The sequence below is a fragment of the Barbus barbus genome (genome assembly GCF_936440315.1).
Source record: "Barbus barbus genome assembly, chromosome: 18".
Taxonomy (NCBI): Eukaryota; Metazoa; Chordata; class Actinopteri; order Cypriniformes; family Cyprinidae; genus Barbus; species Barbus barbus.
The window spans coordinates 19287519-19301338 of NC_136746.1; the positions used below are offsets into that span (position 1 = coordinate 19287519).

At 38.2% G+C, this 13820-nt stretch overlaps 1 protein-coding gene across 1 annotated transcript in view; it reads left to right on the top strand.

Annotated features, from left to right (window-relative positions):
- Positions 1-13820, top strand: part of zmiz1a (zinc finger, MIZ-type containing 1a) — a 125540-nt gene that overhangs the window by 21100 nt on the left and 90620 nt on the right. Inside the window, exon 2 of the mRNA XM_079440061.1 lies at positions 11800-11918. The gene's annotated coding sequence lies outside the window, so the exon portion shown is untranslated. The remainder of the gene's footprint in view (positions 1-11799; positions 11919-13820) is intronic.

Consider the following 13820-nt stretch of genomic DNA (forward strand, 5'->3'; position numbering starts at 1 on the left):
ATGGAGGTAATGGAAACCTCTCTCATTAAGGTGCCGCTCACTGTGGCGCTGAGAAACATCTCCACTCGGTAATTGATCTTGTTGGTCTTTAGTGCTGGAAAGTGGCCCTGAAGCGCCGCCCGCTTGCTGCATTCATTTTTCAGCTCAGTCAGAGCCGCCCTGCCCACCCGCTCTCGTCCAGTCACCTTCACTTCTGCTGCCGAGCACCTGCGTGTGGTCTGCACCTTTTGCTCTTTGTGTGTCTCTTAGGGCGAATTGCAGCCGTGCTTGTATTAAAGGAATAGTTCCGTCATTATTTACCACCTCTAATGTTTTCTGTGCGACACACAAGGGGAAACATTCAAGAATATTCACACTGCTGTACAACGTCAGTACAAAGTCATTATTCACTGATCATTTTCCCCTCCAGTGAGGTGTTAATTCGAGAACTACAGTGACCAGATCACTGAGTCAGTTAAACTAAAAAAAAAACGGATTCAGTGAATGATTCATTTGTTTGAACTGGTTCTTTTCAGTGAACCAGTTGATCCGGTTCACAGATCAGGCTGATTCATATATGAATCAGAGTTCGGCTCACTAATTTAATCACCCGGTTGTAGCAGTTCTTGAATTTTAGTCAGTTCTTTGCACAAACTGTTAGAGCTATCTTTAGAAGACTTTAGAAGACAAAATATAGCAAAAAATATGTCTTATGGATTACTTTTAAGCTGCTCATTTTGGAGCATAAGAGCCAAGTCACTGTTATTGTATGGAAAATTCATGTAGAACTTTTTTGTCCCAAAGGAGAAAGTATGTCATATTATGATATGATGTTAATTTTTGGGTGAACTATTTCAATTAAAAGCGAAGAGTACATTTTCTGCACTATTAGGTCACTGAAGTCCATTTGTTTGGATGGCCCAACTGGGCTATACGTAATGACACAATAATTTTTGATGGTTAAACTCCATGTTTATTTTTGCAAATGAGAACAAGGATGTGAGGGACAGATGTACAGTGTTTAGTACCTGCTAGTGTTGTAGAAACACTTTGCCATTGCTGTGTTGTTGTTTATTATTAGCTAAGACTGTAACTATTACAAATCAACTAATTACAAATATTAATAAATAATAGCATACAATTTATACTAAAATAGCACTGCACCTTTAACCTTCTTGAAATAAAAAGCAAGTGGATTTGCACTTTATTCCTGGACCTGGATCATCTAGTGTAGCAAATTATCACCTTTTGTAGAGAAAACAGTGAAAACACTTCAGTTATAGTTTTCAGTTGCAGCTTTTTATTGAAAATAAGAGTGTGCACAATGAGAAGTGTTATACAGAAGTGCTTTATGGAGTTGTCTATGTTTCCATATAAGTGTGCTCTTTATTATCTCTGTCTTGTCTCAGTGGGTGATGTGTTTATGTATAAGTGTGTGCAGCTGTTTTGGTGTGTGTGTCAGGCTCTTGGGGGCCACTGGGAGTTGTGACATGTGTGGTGTAATAATAGATGAGTTTTTGTGATCCAAATAGCCTGCTCTGCTCTGTGACTCACTGTAGCCGGGCATGAGGTCTGGAATTGCATCATCACTGGGATCCGCTGTGGTGTCAAGAGCACACAAGGGATTCGGCTCTGTCCGTCAAACAAGAAAATAGAGCATTTCATTCCCTACATTTTCTGTTTTGTTTAAAAGCAATCCTAGCACAACTAATGAAAGACAAAACTATCCTAACTGCATTTCTTAGTAGTCTGACAGTAGATCAAGTAGCTTTCCAGTAACAAACTACTTTTTTACAAGGTGGTTTTCGTCAAAAGCCAGAAGGAAGAATCATATACACGTTCAACTAAACAGCTCTCTCTCTCATACTATATGTGGAATTGGAAAGTCTGGTCTGTTCTAATAAATCAGTTCATCTTAAACTATCATTTCTCTCATATGTTGCTTTGGAGAGTTCAATTCATTCTGAATGGGTTCGTTTTAAACTATCCTCTGTCTCATATGCAGCTTTGGAAAGTCTGATTCATTCTAGTAGAGCAATAAATGACCGTAAAATGACGCTCTCTCTTAAGTAGTGTTGGAAAGTTTGATTCATTACAGTGAACTGGTTTGTTTGGATGTAAATTCATTTGGATGTATAATTTTATTTTATATATTTAATGAAATTAGTAGCAACACATTTTTTATTTTTTTGGTATCACAACATATGTCTGATTAAAACAGATTATTAAAAAGGAAAAATATAGTACGCTGCCTTGGTTCTCTCCAATGATTTTTGATTGGATGAAGGCAGATCTGAATGCGATCGTGCAGTCAATTGTAATAAAAGGGCAGGTTTAAGTGGACTAAATGATTGGAGAAGTGCATTATATGTGAACAGAGAGAAGTCAGTCGTTTCACAAGAGGGTTGAGGAGTTACATTTTGTTTCAAGGTAAAAAAAAAATTAGATGTGGCATAGATGAATCATTCTCAAGAAGATGAATTTATTAAATACATAGGGTGTATTTCCATGTCACGGGTTTTCAGGAAAATTATCAGTTTAAACAGCTTCAATGTAGTTGGCTAATATTTTTATTAGCTTGTAGTAAGTATGAAATTAACTTTCCATAATCTTGAAAGTGAAAGTGACATGACATACGACCAAGTATGGTAACCCATACTCGGAATTTGTGCTCTGCATTTACCCATCCAACATGCACACACACAGCAGTGAACACACACACACACACACACACACCCGGAGCAGTGGGCAGCCATGCTGCGGCGCCCGGGGAGCAAGGTTCGGTGCCTTGCTCAAGGGCACCTCAGTCGTGCTATTGAGGGTGGAGAGAGCGCTGTACTTTCACTCCCCCCACCTACAATCCGTGCCGGACCTGAGACTCGAACCCGCAACCTTTGGATTACGAGTGCGACTCTCTAACCATTAGGCCACGACTGCCCCCATCTGCCCCCATCAATCTTTTTCAATCAATTTTTTCTCAATATTTGGTGTATTTCTTTTTCATGGGTCTTTAGGAAGATTGGCTGTTTAAGTAGCTTCAGTGAAGTCAGCTAATGTTGGTATTAGCTTGTAGTGAGATAAACCCACTGTAGTTTTATAGTGTGAAAGTAGCTTTCCCAGAATTGAGCTCTTAGATATCATTTAGTACGGTCAAATGTCCTTAAATGTGACCTAGCACACCAAACAGTTGCTATGTTGTTTTTACTGGATGTTATTGAGCATTTTTAGCTGAATATTGAAATAAGCCTAATTGTAAGTATTTTAGAGTGTTTCATAGAACGTTTAATTTTCCAGCACTTGGTTCTTCACCCTGTGGCGACATGCTTCCATTTAGACCCTGAAATGAATTATATTTACTGTTTGAGGGATGTTATTGTTCATCTCAGACAAGCAGCGGTTGGGTTTGAACAAACTCAGTCAGACCACTGTAATGTGTCTGACCTTTTGTTCCCATTGACGGATGAGGTATTGGCTCAAAGGAAAATGAGATATTTCCAGCGCTCCCTTTGACAGGCATACAAATGAACGAATCAAACAGCATGATTCCACTTAGACGGATCAGTATTCTAGCATGGTGAGCAAGAGATCATCAAGCTTCATGGAGAATATGAAAATTCTGCCTTAAAGATTTGTTTAGAAAATTTGGTTTCTCTCTCTTTACATCCAGCGAGCGTAGGATGTAATGATCAGAACTATTGCTTTAGTTATTGCATATAATAGCTCAATGCGCTTTGTCTTTATAGAGTCAGTTGACGTAATAAGGGGCTGCTGCTATCATCATCAGTCACTCTGCCCTTGATAAGACCTCCGACATCCCCTTCGAGTGTTATTCATAAAGACTCTCGCGTGAATGAGCACACAGCTCTAGGCTACGTCCGAATTCCTGTGTTGCATTTCAGAATATGTTCTGAAATTGATCTTAACTATTGAGTATGCACTATAGTATGCAGGTGTGTGTATTAATGCATTAATTTTTAGTCATCAAGGATGCATTAAATTGATCGAAAGTGACAGTAAAGACAGTTATAATTAGGGCTGTGTATTGGCAAGAATCTGGCGATACGATACGTATCACGATACAGGGGTTGCGATACGATATATTGCGATACTGTAAGCAAGGCGATATATTGGGATATTTCTTATTTTAGGAATAGGATATATATTTTTTAGGAAAGCTGTCATTAAGAACACACCACCATATGAAAACCTTAGCAAAAAATAAATAAATAAAAATAGTTTAACCAGAATACACTGCAGAACACACTGGGATCTGCATTTGCAATAATCAGTCCCATAACATTCAACAGTATTGAACCACTTTTTGTGCAGTACGAGGAAAGGGGGAAATATTCAAGTGCTTGCATGATTCTTTAGTTAAATGTATGTATAAAATGTATTTTATAAAAAGATAAAAATATATATTTATAGACTCTAGTTTAAAGTTTCACAGTTTAAATTTACAATTGTGGCATGCAATGTCATAACATTTGATCTGAACAAAAAATTACATCTGCTTAATATCAATGAAAAATGAAGTGCTTGCAGGATTCCTAAAGAAAACAAAACAATTGTAAAACAATCAAATGAATACAGATGTTAAACATTCTCAGAACTTTTTAACTTGGATTTCACAGGTTTTTCAGTTTGTATTTATGTTCCGCGTGGAATCGCCGAGACCGCGACGCGAGCACCGCCCCAACTGCACAAAATGCCCCCGAATTACGAGAGAAAGCTGCAGCTGCGGGGCGATTCTACCCCTCGCCGGGCTCCGCGCAAAGACTCTTCAACACGGGATGCGGCAAGCGGCAGAACCGAGGTTGCGCTCTCGCCGCGGTCCCGGGGCGGACATTACCACAAAAGCCCAAATGGTGCAACACTTCAGCTTTGTACATCGAAACGAGAACTGGAACAATTCTTTCATCCTCCATTACTGGCAGTGAACTATATTAACACTAACATTAGTGGAGTGCCCTGATGCTAGTATTTTCTGTCACTGTTTAAGTTCAGAGATGAAGACTGATATCTAGCGGTCGGGATATGAACTCAAAACGAAACAACTGCCATGAATCTTGTATGTTTTTTTTTTTTTAATATTGATATTCCGTTTTGGAGAATCGATACAGTATCGCCAAACAAAATATTGCGATACTCACGTGTATCGATATTTTCTTACACCCCTAGTTATAATGTTACAAAAGATTTATATTTCAAATAAATGCTGTTTCTAACCTTCGGTTCATCAGAAAATCCTGGTAAAAATGTCATGGTTTCCACAAACATATTAAGCAGGGCAACTGTTTTTAACATTGATAATAAGAAATGTTAGTTAAGCACCAAATCAGTATATTAGACACTAAAGACTGGAGTAATGGTTGCTTAAAATTCAGCTTTACCACCACAGGAATAAATTACATTTGAAATATATGAAAACAGAAAACATTTATTTGATAATATTTCACAAAATTACTGTTTTTATTGTATTTTTGATCAAATAGGCTAATTGTAGTCTTGATGAGCAAGAGACACATGCAAACGTTTTAGTCCCATTTTTCAAATAAGATGGTTGCACGCTTCAGAAGATGCAGTATGCCATCCAGGTATTGTTTGTTCAGTGAATTATCAATACAGAATTTTTGGAGATCATAATTTTCAAGTACTGCTGTTTGAATGTTGAAGTATGTATATTCGGACTCTTGTTCTGTTTTGGTTTGACCGTGTTTTGGTTTATATCCAGGCCATGTGTATCTGACTGTTATCCCCAAAAAACAGGCTAAAGGCAGTTTGGAGGACTTGACCAGTCACTCATTTCAATCTGCTTTAAAGAAGCTTATACAGGCTTTGCTGAATGGCTTCCCAAATGGGCAGATTTGCAGGCAACTGAACAATCTACGAGCAAATGAATGATTTCAAGAAAAGCATTCTTTCTAAGAACAAATATATGAGATGCCATGTGTCATATCTTGATCAGGGTACTAATGCAGGAAAATGAATCGTTAATCAAGACACTGGGGAAGTGTGCTCAGCATGAAGCAAATTACCTGGATTAGCATAGCAAAACGCTGCATAATGTACCTTTACCGCTATGCGGAGTCTCAGTCAGAGAGTGATGCCTCTGTTAATTACAGTAGCGGTAAACAGAATGTGAATGTGACAGGGCTAAATGGAGCTGAGAGAATGGAGAAGCTAAAATGGAGTCTGATTTTTGTATTCCTGTCATGTTTGTTTTGAATCGCTGACATTTGACTCAGTGTGCACATGATGTCTAAATGGATGAGAGATGTTGGACTCCGGAGGTACTTTTTGACAAGTAAACAGTCATCAATGTAACAGAAGATCTCAAATGGCCTGTAATCAAATGGTTCTCTAACTTTTCAGGCCAAGAACCACATTCAATCAAATTGGAACTTCTAAATACTACCAATTTTCCCTCTAATATTTTTCTCAGCTTTGTGGAAACTTAAGAACTGTGAACCACAATCAGTATACACATTTTGTCATCAATATTAATATTTCTGTATTGAAAGAAATAGCTTACCCAAAATAAAATGACCATTTACTCATGTTGTTCTAAACTCATTTGACTTCAGTAGGGCAAAAAGAGTGAAGAATTGCTATTCTTAAGTTTTGAAGAATATATATATATTTTTGTCTTTTGTTCCATACTGTTAAAGTCATTGAATACTCAGGTCTGTCAAACGGCATAATAATGACAAAGCAACAGAAAACAGTATCATAAATGTAGTCCATATGACTTATGCTGTGTTTTTCAAGTCTTCTGAAGTCATATGATGGAGAACAGATAACATTTAAGTAGAACAACTTGTATTAGTTTAGCTGTTGAATGACTAAAATGACCTAAAATGCCCATCCCTAGTAAATAGTGTACATGCTGCAGCACTCCGTGTACCACAGTTTGAGACGCACTGATTTAGGACACTATTTGTTGTTGTGTATTTATTTGATGGATGTGCTTTTGGCAGAGATGTTTTGGTTCAAGTATAATTTGAGGGAAATTTTAACTGTCAGTGATAGAAAATGAGTACTTTTTTCAGATATTGTCTTCATTTTACATGATGGACTTTCCTGCAAATATAGGGTTTGGGGTTTATAAATACATGTCCTTACAAAAATTTACAATTGTAACCACAGTTTCCACTAAATTATCATGTGGTAAAACTGTGGTAACTTGCTATTAGCCACTGCTGTCATCCAAAAAAAAGTAAACCGAATGACAGAAAGATTCTAAAATAGTTGTTTTATTGTTTGCAACAAATTTGATATGATAATTTATATGGTATAATAATGGTAATTTTTTTTAGATTATGTGGATAATGTGTGTGACGTTATTGTGCAGCTCCTTTCAGCGTCACGGTCTGTTCAGACTGATGACAGATATAGGTCGTGAATGTGAGTTACAGTTAAGACTAAAACAAACAAGTCCTGATTTGTGAACTTAGCCACTGACAGGCATTTTAAAGTTATTTTATTAAGCATTTATCTTTTAATATTCTGAATATTTTTGATGCATCTGATTGATCATCATTGAAATCATGTTTGCTTCTTTGAAAAATTTTCAATTGTTTAATATTACATTAGCAGAGAGTATAATATTAAAATATATATCTTAAACAAAAATTCAAGTTTCTTTTTGTTAGATCTGTATTTGGATGGCCTTTTCTTTGACAGGCATGAACAACTGGCCTGGGCATTGAATGCATTTCTGCACAGTTATGCTTTTAATGCAACTAGTACTCTTCCACTTGGGCTCTTTTTGTGCACAGATATTTGAGCCAAAGGAATTTTTCGAAATTTTAGAAGTTTACTGTTGTCTGCGTCATTAAAGGTAAAGTTCGTTATTTCTGTACTGCTAGAATCATAAATAATGAGTGTTTTCGAACAAGTTTCCTGAAAACTCCTCCTGTCTTTTATTGGTTGATGAACAGATAGTTTCACCCCAAACTCACTCTGTTGGCTGAACCGGTGTTGCTGTGTTGGACTGGTTGGGATTTTCAGGCAAACAGAGCAATGCTTGATAGTGCCACCAGAGATTCATCCTGCAAATGGCTTACTTGTTGTCTCTGCATATTAATCTGGAGAAAGTATTGTAACACTTAACAATTTTTAATGGAATTGTTAATGGAAAAATGACACTTTTCATCATAAGTGAACTGAAGAAAGAAGAAAAAAGCTAGTTAAATGACACATTTTTGTTAAACTTCTCAGATGGAAAATCTATCCTGTATTTTAAATCAGAAGAAAAAGATGTGTTTTAATCAGATTAAATGGCACTAAATGGCTTTGCAGTGTGCTGCAGAAGTGGCTATACAACAGAAGGACTCATTCTTACACAGTATCGGGTTTCTGCTATATCCCCAGGACATTTTAGAAATGACCAATTGGAAGGAACTGTGCTCAAATCATTTCAATTGTTGACATTTACTCTGGAGCTCCAGTTGATGATATCACTGATTTGGGAGCGAGGTGGAACGCTTGACCTGTTGGTTTTTTGGGTGGGGGGAGTATTCCTTAGCTAATTTCCCTCTGATAAGTATCTGACAACCCATAGTGTGGCACATTATCTCCGGCTGAGGAAAACGGTTTCTTCAGAGTGTGAATTGATTTTGCTGGATGCCTGTGCGACACGGCACTTCAAAACGCTCACTGTTTTTTAGATTGAACCCATTTTTTGCTTTCTCTATTTGCATGTAAATGATCAATTATTGCTTTTGGCAGGGTTTTGCCACCCGTCTCTTGTCTGTAGTGTGGAACTGTACTGTTTCACCTTAACAAATGATGTTTGCACTCCCGCCCCCCACTTCCATTCGCAATTATCAACTGTTTGCACTGCTGGCTACATTGATTTTTTTTTTCTTTCTTTCTTTCTTTCTTTCTTTCTGTATGTCATGACTCAACATTTAGTAGTCTGTTTAAATTGAATTGAGGGTGTGTTATGTGAAAATTACTGGTTCTTTTAGAATTATGCCCAAATTTTAGGATGCAGAGAATTACGTGCATGTCGTCTAATGTAGTTCACCGCGTTTAGAGGTTGGAGAAAGGTCATGATTTTGAAGGGTTGAAGCAAATCAGTGGAATTGTGCAAGGTTGAAGAGTACATAAAGTCTAGGATATCATGTCTAAATGAAAATATTATACTACTGTTATTTCTTTCAATGCAGGGAAACCCCTTTGGCAAATACTGGGCTATATAAAAGATAATTATATGGTTAATTTCATTTTATTTTATGCGTTTAGTCAGTTTTTTTCCCAATTGTTGTCCGTGACTTTGTCAGAACAGGCCTGAAAGCAGTTTAAAGACACTTGTCCAATGCTTGTGAGTGGAAAATGACTTGTATATAGCACTTCATAAAGAGTGATCACAGAGGATCGACACATTTTAAAAGCATATGCAGATGTTTTCTCTGTATCAGTAACTGTATTGACACTTCCAATAATCTGTCTCATTTTGAAACACATGCTGTTACTCAAGCATGTTTTTGAGGGCTTTTTGAAACCTCATTGAGAAACAGTTGATACTCGATATCAGTTCGATTTGCCTTAGCTCCCTTCTTTCTTCTTAGATCTGCACATGAAAGTTGATTGCAGATATGCACCAAATTTTCCACTACATTTATTTTCTCATGAATGTTTGCATATTTCAGTGATTGCCTTCTAGTGGATTCAAATATGCAGAAATGGCAATCTTCCTCTCCTGGAATGAAGCATGTATTCATTTCACAGCCTCTAATTGTGTTTCTGTAAAATGGTCAATTGCTCCACTTGCACAAAGACTAAAGTAGTTGCTAAAGTAGAATCCTTGATCTGATTGTTCATATCTGTTTATGATGTTCACTTACCCATCCAAACATTGTTGCCATGTTGTCAGGGTGTTGTAGATGTTTTTCATGTTCTTGATTTGTGATTGCTAATGTGTTCAGAGTGTGTTTTTCATGTGGTTTTAGGGTATTTTGGTAGTTTAGTAGGTCATTGCTAATTGACCCAAGTTAAAGAACCCATCCACAAGTGATATTCTGGTCCCTAATTATGACTCAACTGCTTATTCAGTGTAAATTTTGGGTCTTTATGATGTCAAACCTTTACACACACCTTGGTAATAGAATTGCCATTGGCTTGTAAATAGCCTAAATATTTATAAATATATCAGCTTATCTTATCTAAATAAAATCAGCTTATCTTCACAAAATAGAAGAGCTTGTGATTATGATTTGAATGCAACTACACATTTAACAAAACATCAGTCAATCTTGCATTTTTTTAAGATTGTCATGTTTTAGTTCTAAACTTCAATCATGTATGAATGCATATCTGTCATATTAAACAGAATTTTTACTGAACTATTGCTTTTAGATTTTGTCATTCAGTATGTCTGTAAAAAAACAACAATAATACTGTTAATACTCCTGTGAATTCTGCAGCTAATATTATAAAGTTTACTAAGGTCTGATGAGCTGCTGGGTTAATGAATATTAATTTTGCTGTCTATGTTCATGCAAACTGATTTAAAAAACAATGAAAAATTTCAGAAAAAAACAAGAGAGAACCATTTACCTATAGAAAGTCAGTTTATGATGCTTCAGAATATTCTGCATATTCTCTCAAATGCATAGTGTTCAAGTGTAGGCGAGTGAAAATTATATCTGTGCAAAACTTATTCTTAGCATCTAACTCAGTCAGTTGATTAGCCAGTTGCTATCAATAGAAATTTAGTCACCTGTCGCAAAATTTTGTCGCATTGGTGTGTAATTTACTCACAATGTAGAAATGTCCAAATGATATGCGTATCAGTGAGGATGTGGATCCCTCTTGGTTTAGATGAGGTCCAAAAAACTGCTTTGAAACAGCTGCTTGGATAAGTTAGAAGCTTGGCTCTTCTCCTTATGTCTTACTTTTGCAATTTGACCAGCACAAGAGAGACTCAGTGTTCCAGTGTTTGCTCAATCGCAGGCATTGCTGCACATCGTCATCCGCTGATCCTGTTCTCGTCAGCTTAGAACATATGTGCATCATGCTCATAGAGATGTGATGGTCGGCCATCCAATCCAGCTAGCAGCTATCCGAGCCGGGTACGATGAGAGGGCCCTGTCATTATCACTTGCACATTCATGCCGCACATTACTGGCTGACCTTCCCGTCGCTGTCACTCAGAAAGCGGCCCCGGTACCCCTGTCAACAGGGTTGGCCGTTCATGCCAAGAAACCAAAGATTCTCCACCCCTATCACTTATACAGGGTTAATAGGCACTTAATTGGCTTACCTGGCAACGTGCGATCGGTTGCAAGGTCGGTAAATTAGATTTGCTGCTGACACATACCGCTTTACATGTTTATGGCGCTTTTGCAGTTTCACAAAGCGTCTCTGTCCGGTTTTACCCTCTGTTTTACGCTGTCCTTACCTACTAGCGAACTGTGAAGGAGCTCACCCAGCCGTTCAGGAAACGTATCGTATTAAAGTGTGGGAACTGCTATATGTAATGAATTTTGTATTAGGAGCGACAAAGCAGCTCTATGATAACCTTTTGGAAGGACGCAGTTTGTGAGCAGAGGGAAGCGGGTTATAGCAGGAGTCTCTACTCCCAGACACCCCAGGGTGGCTGCATTTGATGTCACTCTAGCTGAAAACTCCCCAGTGCAACACAAACAAAACATGCCGTACCAGACCTGTGCGGGATACATCAGTAGAGCGGGAAATGTCAGATCGTCAGGGGTGTGCGTGTGAAGTGAATTACTCTGGTTTGGAGAGCGGTCCTGGGAGGATACTCTAATTTCAAGCTGAAGGTGTAACGTGTCTTTTATTTTTTTGCAGGTGCGGTGGACCCTAGTGTAGACGGGAGCTCACGGAGGGACCTTCCCCACGGACTATATGAAGGGAGGGGAGGGGGAGGGGGGGCTGCTGACGTTACCCCCAGCTTGCAGAACACACAGGTCGGCATGTCTTTACATTTGACATTGTTTGTCTTTAAATTTCATGGTTCAGTGTTTTTGTTTTGTTAATTTTCAGTGGCTGTAAATTTAGATATTCGTCCTTTCTGTACTGCTAAATTATTGTCTTACTTTTAGTACCTTTTTGCATTTTGTTTAGTACTGTTTTCGAATCTAAGGCAGTGTTTCCTGTGCCTTTTTTGTCCAAAGTACTCACATACGTAGTAGGTTTATAATATGGTAGTTTTATAATACTATCATGAAACAAATATATAAATACTTTTTAATAATAAGTATTATTATTATTATTATTATTAGTGGTAGTAGTATTATTATTAGTATTAGTATTTTTATATTTATTTGTTTGTGACTTTGGACTTTGGACAGTCTTTGGACTGATAACCAAATGATGATTATTATTATTATTATTATTATTATTGTTGCTGTTTTTTTGTGACTTTTGACAGACTTTGGACAGATAACCAAAATGATATAACCATTAGGGAAAAAGAGGGAAAACAGGACTAGGATGTAAACCAGGCCGATCTTGAATCTTCATCAAGCGCAACAGCTCTTTGTATGTAACTTGCAACACACTACTTTCTCTGCAAAAGCTCTGATGAATTCAGCAACTTATATATGTCATTTTTTATATTAGCATCAGCATCGACTATTTAAAATAAATTCAGTTTGACCCCTAGTACTAAATCAGAAGTGTTGGTAAGGGTCACTAATATGGTCACTAATGGTGCTTTTCCACTGCGTGGTACGACTCTGCTCAGCACGGCTCAGAATGGCACGGCACAGCTTGGTTCGGCTCGGTTTGTGGTTCCACTGCAGTTTAGTACCGCTTTAGATTGGGCGGGATCCTCGGGCTCCTTGGCTATCAATGAGAGGAACGTAATTTTTTGGTTGTTAAAAGAAAGGTGCGCTCATTCAAAACAGTTGCGTTCGATCCTTCGCTGGCTGTGCTGATTTCAATCTAGCGGGTCTGTTGTGTCTCGTGCCGCAAGTTCAATGATGATTTTCTCCGGCCAATCAGTGATCAGCAGAGTTTGCACGTCACGTTTTGGTAACGGTACGGTTCGCTTGGAACTTCAACTGAGGTGGTACTGAAAAAAGTACCAGGTAGTGTACCCAGAGGAAAACCCCCCAAAAGTGAACCATACCGAACCGCACCGTGCTGTACCATGCAGTGGAAAAGCGCTATATGAGTGTATGTAAATTTGACTCCAATTGTCTCAAAACTCATGTCAAATCATCAAACGGTAACAGCATTTCAAGCGGCTTAGAACAAAGTACGTAACATCTGGATAACGTTTGACCTTTGCACAATGTCCTCTGTACCGGCAGTGGGTCATTCCCGTCCTCTGCCTTAAGCCGCGAGATGTTTACATATCCCGTACGATTAAGCCTTTTCATGGGAGCACAGCGAGCATAGAGGAACATGCTGGGTTGATTTGGCTGAATTGGAAGCCTGTGAGTAATATACAGCGAAGCAGAGCCGGGCTGAATTGACGTCTGGTAGTGTTTATTCGCAGAGTAGCTGCATCTGCACACAGCCCAGTCCCGCGGATGCCTCGTACCCTCAGGCCTCCAGCACCTGCATAATGGAACAACAGAGAAGAAAGAAAGGGGGAAAGAGATCAAATGACAAGGGCTTGGGTTTCTCACTTCAAATGTTTCTTATTTTTTGACTTACACCAGGAAAATATTTCCACGACCTCCGAGAGTTGCGCGTCGATATGATGGAGCGGCCTCGTCGCCGTTTCGTAAACATTTGTCTTATTGCGTGTTTGGCTGTTCTCCCTAACACCGGTCTTGGAAATTCGTGGAGGAAAACACATTTCTGTGAAACGATCGGCGGGTGCTTTACACAATGATTTAATATAGCACTATTTTTTT